This window comes from Marmota marmota, unplaced genomic scaffold (assembly GCF_001458135.2).
Source record: "Marmota marmota marmota unplaced genomic scaffold, marMar, whole genome shotgun sequence".
NCBI classification, from domain to species: Eukaryota; Metazoa; Chordata; class Mammalia; order Rodentia; family Sciuridae; genus Marmota; species Marmota marmota.
Window position 1 is genome coordinate 10,977,490 of NW_025999869.1, and position 16,365 is coordinate 10,993,854.

Below are 16,365 nucleotides of genomic sequence, written 5' to 3' on the forward strand. Positions count from 1 at the left end.
GGCAGCGGGTGGGCAGTCAGTCGCCGGTGGGCAGGCGATCTCTAGCCGCCCAGTCTCGAGGGCCAGGCCTCTCGTCCCCTGGCTTCTCCTGCTAGCCCTGGTTTCTCTTGCTAGCCCGGCCTTCCTCTGTGTGATGCCTCTCGGCAGTTCAAACTGACCTCTGGGCCTGCAGTTTGCTGGGTGTGGAGGGTGGCTATTGGGAACCCCGGCACCCTATTGTTTTGATTTTTTCCACTTGCCCCTCCCCCAGCACTGGCTAGACAGGTTTCGTTTTCGCTGCTGATGGGAGGGGGAGTTCAAGATCAGGTGTCTCTACCTTTCCCCACATCTCTATGCAGGTTGTTCTGATAATCCCTCTCCTGGAAAGCCTCGGAGAGATTTTATGCGAATCCCCGATGTATGGGAGATGGGCTGAGTAACACACACCTGTTTTATTGTTGCAATCTGTCGGAGAGTGGCGGTGGTGACGTCAGCTCTGCAAGATGCTGGCCGCTGGCTTCCTTGGTGGACTTTCCGTTGTGGGAGATAGAATTGGACCGCTTCCTTCCCTGTCTCAAATCCTGAACTCAGCCCGAAGCTCAGTGAGGGCACAGCCGTCAGGATTCCACAGAATCCGTAGCACTGTTTCTCTCTGCTTGCTGGTGGCTTCTCGGCGGTTCTCCGCCGTCTGTAGCCGCAGGGCGGGCTGCGCGACGGGCGGGCCCTGCGACGGGCGGCGGATCAGTCAGCCTGGAACTCCATTTGCACAGCTGGCTCGTGTTAGAGATTCAATAACCAGTCCTCAGTGCTGGAAATCCTTCCTCTAGGTTTTGTTGCACCCCTATTTTGCTGTAAATTCCTAACAAGATAGCTTTTGTCACTCTAACTCTTTATTCACCTGCACAGTGACGCGGTACACGGGGTGTGATGCACCTTATTTGCGGCCATCTTGACGTTCCTCCCTTTTTTTATTTTTTGAGGACTTTACCCCTGATTTTCTGCTCTTTTCAGATGGTTATGTATGCTGCATCCTATTGAAGAATATTATAAAATTTATACTTTGTTTCAACAGGTAAGTCACCTTTCCATTGGCTTCTTTGGATTCTTCATTATGATGTTCTTTTCTTAGTGCTTTGCATGTATCAATAATTTTTGAGGATATCTTTATCACGTTGCCTCTATCTCTGTAATCTCTGTCTCTATCCATCTCCACATTAGGGGGTTTTAATGTAGATTGAACGTTTGCCAGAAGATTTGTGTTATTCTCCCGGCTCTTCTCTGTGTCTGTTATATTCTAGTATCAAATAAAGCACCAGGAAATTGCTCATTTCCCAAGGGCTTATATATTTAAATACTGGGGTTTTTAAAACCCCTTCTTGAAACTCATATTTGAACTGATTTCATATATAAAAATGAAATACTTCTAAGGCTACTCCTTAGCTTTTCTGAGAATATGATCTTTTCTTGGGAAACTCTATACTCTGTGAGGGAGACTTCATGTCCATCCCTCATTCTGTTTCACCTGCCTGTATTTGGAGGAGTAGTCCTACCCAGGTAGCAGACACTGACTCTGGCTATCTGAAGCCATAAAGGATAGTTGTATGATTTCCTTACTTCTTCAAAAGTATAAAGGATTTGAAGAAGTAAGGAATTCATACAACTATTGAGATGCATTGCAATTGCAGCTGGGAATGAATTTAAATATCCTTTACCTTTGTGTCCCTTGATGAAATTTCAATATGCGGAGTGGGAGCAACCAGTTTTCTGGGATTAGGTCACATGTCTGGGTGCCAAGTAGGAGGATTTGACTCTTTCCCCTGTAATACAGGGCAACACAGCATCGCTTCACATCAGAGTCCACTTGTTGCAGGTTGATTGTGTCTTTCAAAAAGATATATCCAAGATCTCAAATGTGTAAATTTCTAACACTTATAAAGGTGACATTATTTGGAAATGAAGTCAGATGTAATCAGGTTAAGATGAAGTCATACTGGATTAGTGGGCCCTAGTCCAACAACTGATGTCCTTGTGAAGAGAGAGACGTTGGCAAAGGGGAGGGAAGGACACCAAAGTATGGTGGAGGGAGAACTGAAGCTGCTGCAGCTGAAGCCAAGGGACGGTAAGAATTTCTGGCAACCACCTGAAGCCAGGAAGAGGCAAGGAAGAATCCACCCTGGAGCCTTCCGAGGGAGCATGAGCCCGCTGATAGCTTGATTTCAGGCTTTAGGTCTCTAGAACTTAGAGAAAATAAATTTCTGTTGTTCTGAACCATCTGGTTTGTTTTGTAAGGCAATCCTAGGAAACTAACATAATGCACAATAGGAGATTCTTTTGGAACGGCAAAGGGGCAGATGGATATCAGAGACCTGCCAAAATCCAACGGTCAAGTAAAGAGCGGGGGATAAGGAGATGCTATTCTGTCCATCCCAAGTAGTGCTCTTGGTAGATGACTGCTCACTGAGTGCTCTTGTTGGTACACATCCTGGATTTCTCAGGCATCAGACTAGAGTGAAAGAAGATTAAATTGTCTTCCCATCTTCTCTGTGGGCTGCTCTTTTTGATGAGCCAAAGGATGGGTTAGGTATTTTTTTTCCCTTGATACAGTTTCATAATCCAGAGTAATGTGAGAAATTCCTTCTAGATTTTGGCAATAAGATTTGCTCATCTTTATTTTAAGCTCTTTTTTAGTTGTTATTATGTGTGAATAGGCATGAGTTTGTTTTTTTTTTTTTTGGTAAGAAGTTCAGATGATCTGCAAAATCAAAGATACCCCTTTAAATTCTCCCATTACCTTTTCTATGTTTTAAATTATAGGCCTAAATGAAGAATGTTAGGGAATAGGGACAAAATAGGCATCGAGTGAGACATTAGATCGTATTGTGTTGGAATCTTTTAACATGTTGTCTACTTTCTGTTTCCTTTCCCCTATAATGTGGAACAATTTGTCTGCACCTGGAGATTTCTGGATTACCTAGTGTTATCTTTACATGGGTAATATAGTCATGCTTAACAAATTATAGAGCTGAAAAATTTTTCCTTCTGTAGTATCTTGGTTTGTTAGTCCTTGAGTTACATAATATGTAAATAGCAGTAAGCCAATTTGAAGAAGCTTAAAAGTAAATTTATACATTAAAATAGTAAGCTAAAGAACCAATTAAGAGTCAAAAGAATGTGACTTCTTTTGAGTAATAGTTCAAGGGATTTAATGGAGATAAACTGCTAAACAAGTGTAAGAGAATAAAGGTATCATCTTGGTCTTTGAAATACTTCAAAGAGCATCTGGAGCAATAATTTGTTAGTTTGAAATTTATTTCAAATGTCTATCTCAGGAAAGTAGTTGAAAAACTGGCTAGTCAAATTTAGAACTTTATCATCTATTTTAAACTTTGAACAAGTTAAAAAAAAAACCCTGCTAGGTCCATAAAAAAGTTTTTCAAATGTCAGAAATCTTTCTCTATTTTACTTATGTTAAAGATATGCTTTTTTATTAAAAAGCAGAAAAAGCTACACTTTGGCAAATTTCAAGGCATCTGTTCTCAGAGATAGTATTTACAAATGAAGACTATCCAAGACAATTTAAAAAGCATTGAGAGTTGATGAGGGAAATAAGTATTTTATTTTTATACTGTTCTGCTGTCAATCAAGTCTGTGGAGAAAAACAAAGAAGAAAGAAACAACAAAAGAACAAAGTAATTTACCTTTAAATGTTCAAAATGTACAGGTGTTGTCTGTGTACTGGTTTGCAAATGAAAGGAATTTTCTTTTTACTTCTGTTTTTCTTAGACCTCCCTGAATAAGGGGAAAATGTAATTCAGATGGTACATTCAGAGTCGATGGAAATTGTGTGTGGGAGCTTGTAAAATTAATTTTGGTTGCTAGACCTCTAATACCAAGGCATGTCCTATGCACTGTGCCCTCTTAAATAATCCTTTTATGTTGCTCAGGGTAGATATATTTTGAAAGTGGAACCTCTATTAACCTTAGCTGTATGCCTTTTGGAAAAGGAAAACAAACAAACAAACAAACAAAAAACAACATTGGAGTTTGAATGCTACCCATGCTGAACAAGTGTTGCAGAACGTTAGTTAGAAATCTAAATGGAGTCTTGACTATTATTTTCAGGTAGGAGAGAAACAAGTGAGCAAGGAAAAACAAAGATGTTTGTCACCCTAAATTTCTATTATGATATCGTGATGTTATCCGGGAGGATCTAGGGAAGACTCAAATATAAACAGGAAGCTTTAAAGGTGGAGAGAAATGTCTGTGGAAGTGATGGACTGACAGCTAGTTACTCGTTGATTGCCATCTCAGCACTCAACACATCCATGCTTTGCATCTATTTCCTCCCAACAACTCTGACATTATCCTAGTAGGACTCCTATCTAATATTACCATCCTCAATTTCACAGGTAGAGAAACAAAGGAATCTGGCTGCGTTCTCACTAGTAAGTGGTGGAACTCTAAGATGTGATCCTGCACATTGTCTCTCAAGACCTGGCCCTTCACCTCTCTACCCTCCTTTCTCCCTACCTTGTGACATCTCCTTCGTCCCAGATCTGATTTAGAAGTGTACAGCATGTAAATTTCTGTGAATAAGTGGATGATTATTCGTAAATTTCCAGATGTGTGATACTATTTGCAGAAAATGCTGATGGACTGTGGTGGGCCTGCATCGATGTTGTCTGCTCAGCATCTCTTCCCTCTTATTTTGGTACCCACATTCTGATTTTAGCCTAGGGGAACTATCCTTCTCTCCTCATATTTGGTTCTTGGCATTTCCTTGGCTGAGAGGTAAATACAACACACAAACCAGCCTCATCTGATGCTCTGTCCCTGGTTTGGAATCTTGAGGGGATGATAAAGATCTAAAATAGTAACAGTTCTTTCATCCTGATGGGAACAGGGAGTGTCTGGGAAAGATGGATGAAAATTCTTGCAATGAACTGTAATTCACGAAGCTGCCCTGGATGGGTGCTCTCATAAGTCTGAGAAGTTAGCTTTTCCTGCAATTTTATAGACTGTCTCTTGTCCCTCCCATGTATCCCTTTCTGTCTTAAAATGAAGGACTTCTATTTATTTTACCTGCAATCAGAGAACTTCAATGGATCAACTAACAATTTTTCCTTTCTTATCAGACTGACTCAGTGGCCCTTACTGGGAGGAATACTCAGTTTGGAATACCACAATAGGGTTCATGGCTAGATGGACAGGTGAAGGGGAGATTTGGATCTAATGCTTTCTTTTTTTTTTGAAGGGGGTACCAGGGATTGAACTCAGGAGCATGCAACCACTGAGCCACATCCCCAGCCCTATTTTGTATTTTATTTAGAGACAGGGTCTCACTGAGTTGCTTCGTGAATTGCTTTCACTGAGGCTGGCTTCTAACTCATGATCTTCCTTGAATCAGCCTCCTGAGCCACTGGGATTACAGGTGTGCACCACTGCAGCTGGCTGGGTCTATGGCTTTCTTGTTGTCTGAATTGACAGGAACTTTGTTCTTCTATGATAATAGTATGTGACACTATGTGTCAAACAAATAATGCTTTTGGGGGGAGGCGTAAAAATTAATTTAAAAATTTTTTTTAGTTGTTGATATAACTTTATTTTATCTATGTATTCATATGTGGTGCTGAGAATCAAACCCAGTGCCTCACACATGCCAGGCAAGTGTGCTACTGCTGAGCCCCAGCCCCAGCCCCAGACCCAAAAATTAATTTTTATTAGAAATAAATTCTCATAACACTCAGAAGCCCTTGTCTAGTAAAAGGAATGGAGACAAAAGAGATCTGGCACTAGCTTATTATAAAAACTCTATAATATTATTTCCCTTATTACATTTGTCTCTTCAATAAGAAATAGTAGTCTCAGTTGAGAGATGTGATATAGCCTAAAAGTTGTTAAAATTAGTATTATGTTTTGGGGGAGAGCTTCCTCATACTCTTTCACTTATTTGCCTTTTAATAACAAGTAACACTTATTGTCCAAGTTTCTGGAATTGCCTATGATTTTTCATGTATCTCATGTGATTTCTCTTGCCTAGAGTGCCCTGCTTCAATATGTGCATCCAGCAAACTTCTATTGATCCTTCAAAACCTACCTCCAGAATCTTCTCTGTAAGAATGGCCTTTACCTACTGTTCTAGGATTGGTTAATTGCTTTGTCACAGCCTGCCAAACTATATAACCTTATTAGAATGTTCATTACATCATATTTCAATAATCTAACTACAGAATTTTTTTTTCTACCATTAGGCTTTGAAATTCTAGGGGATAATCATGTGGGTTTACATCTCTAGCATATTTTGAGATACTGAAAATGCTTAAATAAATGCTGAACATGCCTTGAAAAAATTTCCAAGGAAATCTGTTAGTAAAGGGAACTCTGTTACTGATATTCTTAAAATTTAAAACTTCTTTGAAAATTCTAAGAATTATACAAGTGGTATGTTTATAACTAATTATTTGCCCTTTTTGTACATTTTTGGGTTATGTTACTAATTTTTTAAAAATCACAGCTCAGTCAAGGAAAACCATACCTGTTACCTGAACAGTTTTCATCCCAAGGACTTGGTAACTCATTTTTTTAAAAATATCTACTACTTATAAATCCTCAGAAATATCATTAGCCAGGTATTTGAAATATGCAGTGTCGTAACAAGTTATAGCAGCAAGGGATAAAATGAAATTCTCAGCACATTTTTTATAATCCATTTAAAAAACAGCCTATACAGTTTTGGGGACTCTACATCTATTAAAAGATGAGATTGACAATGGAAATGGTATTAGAAAGTGGTTGAAATTTTAACTTAATATCACTGAATTTATTTTATTTTGGGGAGGAATATTATCCTTTGAAGTCCTCCTTATGGTCTAATTTATCTAGATTTTAGGAGTCACAAATATCTCAAGTAACAAAATTGAGGACTATAATGGAAGAAAGTGCTTCATCAGGAAAGTTCTGCATTCACTTGCAATTAAAACCTACTCATGTGTACCTGCTCCGGGGATGAGAATTTATTGTTGTGAAAGGATGGAGAAAAAAGTTTTTTAAAGTTAGTCAAGTTTGGGAAGCACTTGATTAAGCATGTTAGAATCAGATTTTTCACCATCGCATACATGTTTATTGCAGGGGAAGATGAAATCTTCAGCCTAAACCTATTTAGCTATAGAATCTTCCCAGAGTACGTTCTATGGAGTATACTTAGGCAAATGCTGCTCAGATAAAATGATCTGAAACTTCCCATTCAAAGAACAAATACAGACTCATGGTTATTGAATGTTTCTTACCATGGCTAACATTCATTCACTTGTTTTCATCCCCTAGAGAGTCTTGGATTTAATTTGTTATTTTCTGCTCTGTGATGAATGGGTCTTGCTTTGTTTCTTGCTTGATTACCTTTTTCTGGGTTTAAGGTAGTCTGCCTTTTTGTCTTTTCTTTTTAAATGGCTTAAAATAATGCCAAATCATTTCCTCCCATGGAATTCAACAAAATAAAACAAATAAACAAAATCTAAATACCAATATTTCTTCTTTAAGGTCTACTATAGGAAAAAAGCTGAATTCAGTGGGACAATTTCCACAGTAATAACTCAGGCTTAAAAAGTTCTGAATCTAGTGCTGCTTCAAATTTGCTGACTGGACAGATCTTATTGTTTATAAAGGAACATCTAATGCTAATGAGCCTTATGAGAAACTTCATTTTTCAAGAATTCAACATGTTAATTTAGCCCATATTTTTTTAAAGAGAGAGAGAGAGAGAGAGAAAGAGAGAGAGAATTATTTAATATTTATTTTTTAGTTTGTTTTCGGCGGACACAACATCTTTGTTTGTATGTGGTGCTGAGGATTGAACCCGGGCTGCACGCATGCCAGGCTAGCGCGCTACCACTTGAGCCACATCCCCAGCCCCTAGCCCATATTTTTCTTAAGAATCTTCTATCAGCCCTAAGACGATAGTGAATAATAATATCCATGTGACCCTTCCCCTGATGTTTCTATCTGATGAGGCAGAGAGAAGCAAAGAGAACTCTAATGCAGGTGGGTAGATGCCATGTTGAGGAAAATTTTGTGAAAATGCACAGAAGTCCTTCTATATGTCTGAAAGCTAAGTTCTTCATCATAAAAGGAAGTGGGAGGGCAATGATAGCCAAAGCATGGGGGAAAAGCTTAGAAATCCATTTTTTATTGAGTATTTAATGTTCGTCTCCCATTCTAGGCACTGGAGATAACACAGGCCCAGGTTATACAGGAACATACGTAAGTATATGAGTATTTATACTCGAGTTTGTGAAATACTGAAAGAGGTTTAGGAACATATTTCCATGGGAGCACAGAGAAAAGAAAGATTCTGTGGCTAGAATATTAGGAGGTTGACTGACACACGGTGGCTGAGAGTTTAGTTTTCCGGTGTTACTTTAAAGTGTCTTAAAATAGGCTTGGGTACATTTGCAGGGCAGAACTCTCTGGGACACAATTGTTTTCCCAACATTGCTGTGACATTCACCACCTACAACTGCTTGTGGAACCTGCTACTATTGTGCCTTCTCAATGATTCTGTGCTCCTTGTTTCATAGGCTCATTGAGTCATTCAAAGACTGGACTAGTTTCTGGTTACACTCCCTCGATGGTTCAGATTTGACCTACTTGTAATTTATATGTTTAATAGTGACCTTTTTTTTTTTTTTCCTACTTTGGCCATACGGGCTCCTGTTCCTCTATTGTGCCACGTTCCTCCCATTTCCTGGCCTTCTCATATACCCTGTCCTCCCCCATCAAGAGATGCTGTTTGTATAACTCCGTTAATTTTGTTCAAGTCTCAGTGGGAAAGAACAGAGAATATTTCTTAGGATTTCCTCTGACCACCCCTTCACTAGAGCAAGTGAGGTCTCTCTGTACTTTTTCTTGATGTACCTATTGCCATAGTAATTAACATCATATATAATTATTCATTCAATGTTTATCTTTTTGACCTAAGGGAGTTTCAGGGCAGACACGGTGTTTGTGTCTCTCTGTTGCTCCTTGCCATATGGATAGTGCCTATGACAGAGCCTCAACTTAGTAGATATCCAGGGAAATAATTTTTGAATTAATTAGTCCATGAACAGTAAGCTTTCCCCCCTTAGTCCCACAAAGTTTCAGAAAGGAGAAAATAATAGGATAAAATAATATGTCAGACTAGAAATTCAGATTATATTAAAAACTACAATTTTGGAGACTCAATGATACACCAGTGAGTCAGATTTTAAAAATTGTTGAGAATCTACAAGATAACTACATGGAAACTGGAACCCAGAGAGGTAAAGCACATTGCTAAGGGTCACACAGAGGTCTGAGAAGGAGCAGAGTGGACCCAGATCTGCCTGACTCTAAATCTTCTTTTTGTCTGGTCACATGGCAATTCATTGATAGGTGTCGTGAGCCATGGGGATTGGAAGTGAGCTACAGAGAGGTAACCCATGTCTAGGAGGTCCAGGCAGGAATGATACTTGAGTAAGCACAACATCAAGAGGCTAGTAACGTCTTCTGGTCAAAGAGAAAGGTATTGTGCATTGCATGTACAGAATGAAATTCAGAGTCCAGGGTGGTTGAGTGAATGGGACAGGAAGCCTAGGCTGGGAGATAGCATCCAGCAGATTGGGGATTCATGGAATTTCTGTTTAGAGAGCTCCAGAGGGCATCTGAGCTTCTGGGTCATGAGCAAGGCCAGATCCAGAAGCCCAGGCGTCCACAGAAGGTGTACCCCTAAGGTCTGCCTGCTCAGAGCCGGCCCAGCTCCAGGACAGAGGCCGTTGTCCTACACTTCACTACACAGTGGTTATCACTGTGTTTACCCTCTCTTTTCGCTTTCTGTTTCTTTCCCCAGTGAACTCCATTTGAAATTCCTAGACTCTGTTGCTTCATTTCTCTTTTACTTCCCATTTGATATATCTGTGTAGCATCCATTTTTCTTTTTCGTCATAAATTGGCTAAATTTCTTTTCCTGCCAGAGAAATGACAAGCACAATTTTACATGTCCCTAATGTTTTAATGAGGCACGTGAGCCCTGAGCACTATGCTTGGTTGGCTTCTATTTTACAGAGGGGCTTCCTAGTATATATATTTGGATTTTTTTTTAATGCAAGATGCTAATTGTCTTAAGTTGATCCCTATGGAATTCTTCCAAATACATAAGTTAGATTTACTGTCAGTTTATTTTTCTATAAATTTATGCCATTTGAAGTAAATAGTTTTCTACACGTTGGAGAAAAATATACTTTTTAATAAATGTTGCTGGTAAAACTGTTTATCCATATGCCAAAAATGAAACTAGGTCCTTCTCGCTCACCTTACACAAAAATCAACTCAAAATGGATCAAAGTTTTAGAAATTAGACCAAAAACTATGCAACTCCTCAAAGAAAAGTTAGGGCCAATGCTCCAACCTATAAATGCAGGCACAGGCTTTCTCACTAGAACCCCTGAAGCTCAGGGAATAATGCCAAGAGTTAATAAATGGGTTGGCATCAAATTTAAAAGCTTCTGCATAGCAAAGGAAACAATTAGGAATGTGAAGAGAGGGCCTACAGAATAGGAGAAAATCTTTGCTAGCTCCTCTTCTGACAGAACATTAATATCCAGAATACCTCAAGAACTCAAAACACTTAACAGCAATAAAAAATCAAATAACCCAACTAATAAATGGGCAAATAAACTAAACAGAATCTTCTCAAAAGAAGAAATACAAATGGCTGGCAAATATATGAAAAAATGTTCAAGATCATTAGTAATTAGGGAAATGCAAATCAGAACTACACTGAGATTTCGTCTCACTCCAGTTAGAATGGCGGTCACCAAGAATATAAACAGTAATAAGTACTTGAGATAATGTGGACAAAAAAGGATTACTTTTATTTACACTGTTGATGGGATTGTAAATTAGTATGACCACCATGGAAATCAGTATGGAATAGAAGACTAGGAGGCAAACGACTGTATGACCCAGAGACAACACTCCTTATCCTAAAGAATCAAAGTCAGCATACTACAGCAATGCATGCATACCTGTGTTTATAGCAGCACAATTCACAATAGCCAAACTATAGAATCAACCTGGGTGTCCATCAATTAATAAGTGGATAAAGATAATGTGATATACAAGTGTGTGCGCGTGTGCACATACACACACACACACAATAGAGTTTTATTCAGCTATCAAGAAGGAAATGATGTCATTTTCAGGAAAATGGATGGAACTTGAGGACAACATGTTAAGTGAAATAAGCCAAACTCAGAAAATTATGGGTCATATGTTTTCTCTCATATATGGAAGAAAAGAAAGAGAGGAAAAGGAAAAAGAAAGGTGTGTGTGGAATCTCATGAAAATTTAAGGGAGATCAACAGAGAAAATGGATCACAGCGAGGGAGATGACGAGGGGAAGGATAAATACTGGGGAATGATATTGGCCAAATTATATTGTTCTATTGTGTGCATGTACAAATATATAACAACAAATCCTACCCTTCTGTACAACTATAATCCACCCAAAAATAATATGAAAAAATAGTTTTCCAATGAGATTAAAATTCATCTGAAAACAAAAGGAAGTGCTACTGTTTTTTTTGTTTGTTTGTTTTTCATGGACAATTTCATTGCCTTTGGCAACTGGTCTTCGGATTTGTGGCCTGTTGGGTTCTGCCACACAGTGGTCCCAGCATTGCCGTTGGCTATCCAGGACATACTTACCTGTCTTCTTCCTGCACTCATGCTGGTCTGGGTGCAGTGAAGTTTTCCTAAATTGCTGGGTATGCCTGCCTTTCTGACTTTCAAACTGATAAACTGAAATTTTCCTTCAGTTTGTTCCCCAAAGCAGAAACTTTCTGGGATGATGCTTTATACTGAAAAATAGTCAGAAAGTACAACAACAACCACAAACACCATCCAAAATTAGAAATCATAATTTAAAGCAATTAAACCTTTCTTGTGTGTGTGCATCGGCAGTGCTCTTTCTGTGCAAGGACAGTTATAGATCTTGGTTAAGATTTTTTTTTTCCAACTGAAAATGGAAATTGGATGATATTTTAATTTCCCTATGGCCTGTCAGCACTTTTTTAGAGGTAAAAAAAAGTTGCAAAGTGTTATTTTTTCCTAAGTTTGAAAACATTTTGTATGTTGGGCAACCTGTGTGTGAATCTTTCAGTTCAGTTCTCCCTCACCAGCTTTCTGCTCTGTACAGTGTATTTATATTAGACCATGAATGACCTTAACATTACTGTCATCTTCATTTTCAGTAACATCGTCATCTTCATCAGCAGTCTTATATTTTTAACCCAAACCAGCCTTAGCTTGTCAAAGGTTATCATGCTTGAATTCCAAAAATTTATTTTTCACAAGAAAAGCAAAGTTCCATTCTTTCCTTATCTTTCAATCTCTCTCTCTCTCTTTCTCCTTTTCCTTTTTTCTTTTTGGCAGACCTGGAGATTGAACCCAGCGCTTCCTGCATGAAAAGCAAGTGCTCTACTAAATCCCAGCTCCAAAGTTTCATTATATATATAATTGATGGACTTTTATTTTATTTATTTATTTACATGCAGTGCTGAGAATTGAACCCAGTGCCTCCCACATGCTAGGCAAGTGCTCCACCAGTGAGCCACAACCCTGGCCCCTCTTTCCTAATTTCAGAGTAATTCACAAAAATTAGTTCCCCTCATTTCACCAGAAGCACCAAAATGATACATTTTGTGCCGTAATTTCAGATGACTGATACCAACATGATAAAGCCCACGGCAGGCATAGTAAATAATATTTCTTCTTTCATATTTTTCAGAGCCCTCGGCCGACATCACTAAGCAAACATAAAACATTCTTGACCTCCATCTAGAAGAACCTGGACATGCTTTTTAAAAAATTTCAGCATGGAGTCCAGTCATCCTCTACCAACTGGTTCTAATTGGCTGTGACCTAATTGTGAGTTTTTTTTTCTGCCTCAGTGCTTTAGCCAGAAACACTTTCTTCTTTCTTTACTGACATCTTCACCTAATATGGTCATTGCTTATTTTGAGATGACAAAAACAAGAGATTTTTTTTTCTTTTTTTAGTATAATACAAAAATAAAGGACTGGAGGACCATGGTAACAACCATTCAATGTAGCAAAAAGTACAAAGGACTAATAATTCAGAGTCACAGAAAATGGTATGATCCCATCTGTATACTGACCAACCACATTTTGGGTAGATGACTTAGTTTTGCTGTACTTAAGTTTTCTTATTTTCATCAAGGATTGGGATATCTTTTCTATATACATGACAGGATTAAATTGATAAATACTAACGTAAATGCTAAAGTAAAATGTGACAATGTAAAACCCTCTGCATAAGGAAGACACTAAGTGACATGTTATGAAATTATTAATTTGTTAGAGCAATGTATCTATTAATCCAAGCCTGCCATCTGCCATTTTCAAGGTGATATTTTTAGCATAACTCTATCAACCTACCACCTTAGGCATAAGAAGTTGGATTATAGCTGGGGTTGTATCTCAGTGGTAGAGCGCTTGTCTAGCACGTGTGAGGCCCTGGGTTTGAACCCTATCACCACATAAAAATAAGTAAATAAAATAAAGGTATTGTGTTCATCTTCAACTAAAAAAAAAAATTAAAAAAAAAAGAGCTGGGCATGGTGGTGCACACCTGTAATCCCAGGATTTGGGAGACTGAGGCAGGAGGATCTTGAGTTCAAGGCCAACCTCAGCAATTTAGTGAGGCCCTAAACAATCATTGAAACCCTGTCTCTAAATAAAAAATATAAAAAGGACTGAGACGTGACTCAGTGGTTAAGCGCCCCTGGGTTCAATCCCTGGTACCAAAAAAAAAAAAAAATGGCAGTTGGATTAAAGATGCATACCTGATTCTGTGGTTACTTCCTCAGGTTCTAGACCAGTTCTTCGACTATAATGAACCTGGGAGAGTGGAGCTCTACACCAATGGTCTATTTTCTCTCTATGTCTCTTTTTGGCACAGAAAATATTAATAAGCATTTTTCTAACTGAAAATATTTAGTCTTTGGTGGTTTTTGCTTGTTCCCTTTAGAGAACAGTATAATGTATTTTGACATAATATACATACATCGAGTATAACTTACTCTAATTAGGATCCCATTCTTGTGGTTGAACATGATATGGAGTTTCACTGGTTGTGTCTTCATACATGAACAAAGGGAAGTTATGTCAGATTCACTGTACTGTCTTTCCTATTCCCATTCCTCTCCCTTCCCTTCATTCTCCTTTGTCTAATCCGATGATCATCTATTCTCCCCACCTGCCTTATTGTGTGTTAGCATCTACATATCAGAGAGAAATTCAGCCTTTCCTTTTTGGGGATTGGCTTATTTCACTTAGCGTGATAATGTCCAGTGCCATCCATTTACCAGCTAATGCCATAATTTCATTCTTCTTTATGGCTGAATAATATTCTATTGTGTGTATGTGCGTATACAATGTATAGACTATACAATGTATAAATTGTATACATTTAAAAACTACAAGCTAATGTGATACATATACATGTATATATATATGTAAATATTTATATATATGGAATTATTTGGAACTTATTGAGAGACTAAATGAATGAATATACTGAGTCAGGGCACAGAGGAGAAATTATGGTTTTGGCTAGGAGTTCAACCAAGTTTTTTTATATATATCACATTAGCGTATGGTTTTTAAACCTATAGCATTCTGTAGCTTTAGTGGACCCCCAGGGCTCTGTGTCTTTCTGTATCCTTCAGCTCATGTATGCTGTGAGCACCTCCAATATTCCTTCCGAGGCTTCAACTAGTTTTAGATGTACTCCTCCCACTTGAAACTAAAATAATCATCTCTTTTAAGTTCATATAGTGTTTACATTTTCTAGGAAAAGCACTAATACTCGTGTTTTAAGAAAAGAGAGACATGATTTAATTATTTGTCAAAGTTCTCACATTATGAGATCTCAGGTTATCTTACTCCAAAACATGTTCTGTTGGTCTCACTAAACTGTCCTCTTCCTATAGGAAAGCCCTTTCTTATTATTTTCTCTTTCTCTATTTTTTTCCCCTCCCCTATAATTTCTTCCTTCCTTCCTAGTCAAGACTTCTTGAACAAGAATAAATCAAAGATTTCTACAGAAATATCCCAGTGTAAGTGTCAAAATGGTAATTGGCACGGGACAAAGACTACTCAGGAAGCTCTCCATGTTTCTTCATTTTTAAGCTGACACACGAGTATTATTGAGCCTCCTCCATGAGACCTCTACTTTTAATTAAAAAAAGTATGTAAGAGAAGAATAAGAAGGGAAATAGCACCACAATGTTTAAAATCAGCTTGGAGGGAAGATGGTGGCGAAGGGAGTGCATCACCCCCGTGTACCACGTCACTGTGCAGGAGAATGACGAGTTAGAACGGCTAAAAGCTATCTTGTTAAGAATTTCCAGCAAAATTGGGGTGCTCCAAAACCTAGAGGAAGGATTTCCATCCCACGAGGATCAGCTACGGGGGCTCAAAAGCGAGAGATTTGTCCGCACGGAGGGTCACGCTGCTTATTCAGCAAATCGCCCCGCAGCTAGAGTCTGCAGCGCGCGCTGGGAAACGAGGAGATAGTGACGCAGGGATACAGCGCTGCGGTTTCCGCGGGCTTCTGCCAGCTGTGCAGTCACCGTACTAAGTGCTGAATTCTGGGTTTGAGACAGGGGAAGGAAGAGGTCCAATTCGGTTCTCCACACCGGTCAGACCACAGAGGAAGCCAGCGGCCACCATCTTGGAGAGCTGACGTCACCATCCCTGTTTTCGACTGATCACAGCTCATTCAGCCATAGAACAGGTAATTTCAGGCTGCCATTCGCCTGCGGCTTGCAGACAACTTACTCAGGCTCAGTGCTAATTAACACACGGAAACTGCTTCTTGGAGCCTGCTCCTATCAGAACATACACCGAGCACGGAGCGGCCAAGTTCCGGTTCCCGGAACTGCTCTGGCCCAGGGCTAAAGAATCCGCGGAAACTGCTTCTCGGTCCGGGTCCTGCTGACCAACCAAGCCTTCATAGGCAGTGGCAACAGGACTGAGACGGGGCTTGTGAGGGCCGGTCAGGACTTACCCGTTGCTTTGGTCACCCGGCAAAGGGAACGAAATGCTGTCATTCGCATACATGGCAGAGATCTGATGTCATCAGAAAGTGGCGGAGGAGAGAACTTCATCGATACCAGCGGCGACAGAAACAGTTGGTCTCCTGGTAAAGAAAGTGAGTCACAAACACCCGAGTCTCTCTCACTTTGTCATCAAGCCAGAGGGGCAGAGCAGAGCCGCCACCCGCTCCCGGAACAGGCCCAGCGGCCTGCCGGCATGACCCCAATTGGAGTAGGGGCAGAGCAGAGCC

The 16,365-nt window shown here is 39.3% G+C and overlaps 1 long non-coding RNA gene across 2 annotated transcripts in view; it reads left to right on the top strand.

Moving 5' to 3' along the window:
- LOC125620460 overlaps positions 1–16,365 on the top strand; it is a 184,684-nt gene that overhangs the window by 69,678 nt on the left and 98,641 nt on the right. Inside the window, exon 2 of one of the 2 annotated variants that reach the window (XR_007352151.1) lies at positions 12,782–12,921. The exons of the other annotated variant lie outside the window; for it this stretch is intronic. This is a non-coding gene — a long non-coding RNA (uncharacterized LOC125620460). The remainder of the gene's footprint in view (positions 1–12,781; positions 12,922–16,365) is intronic. 2 annotated transcript variants of the gene reach the window in all.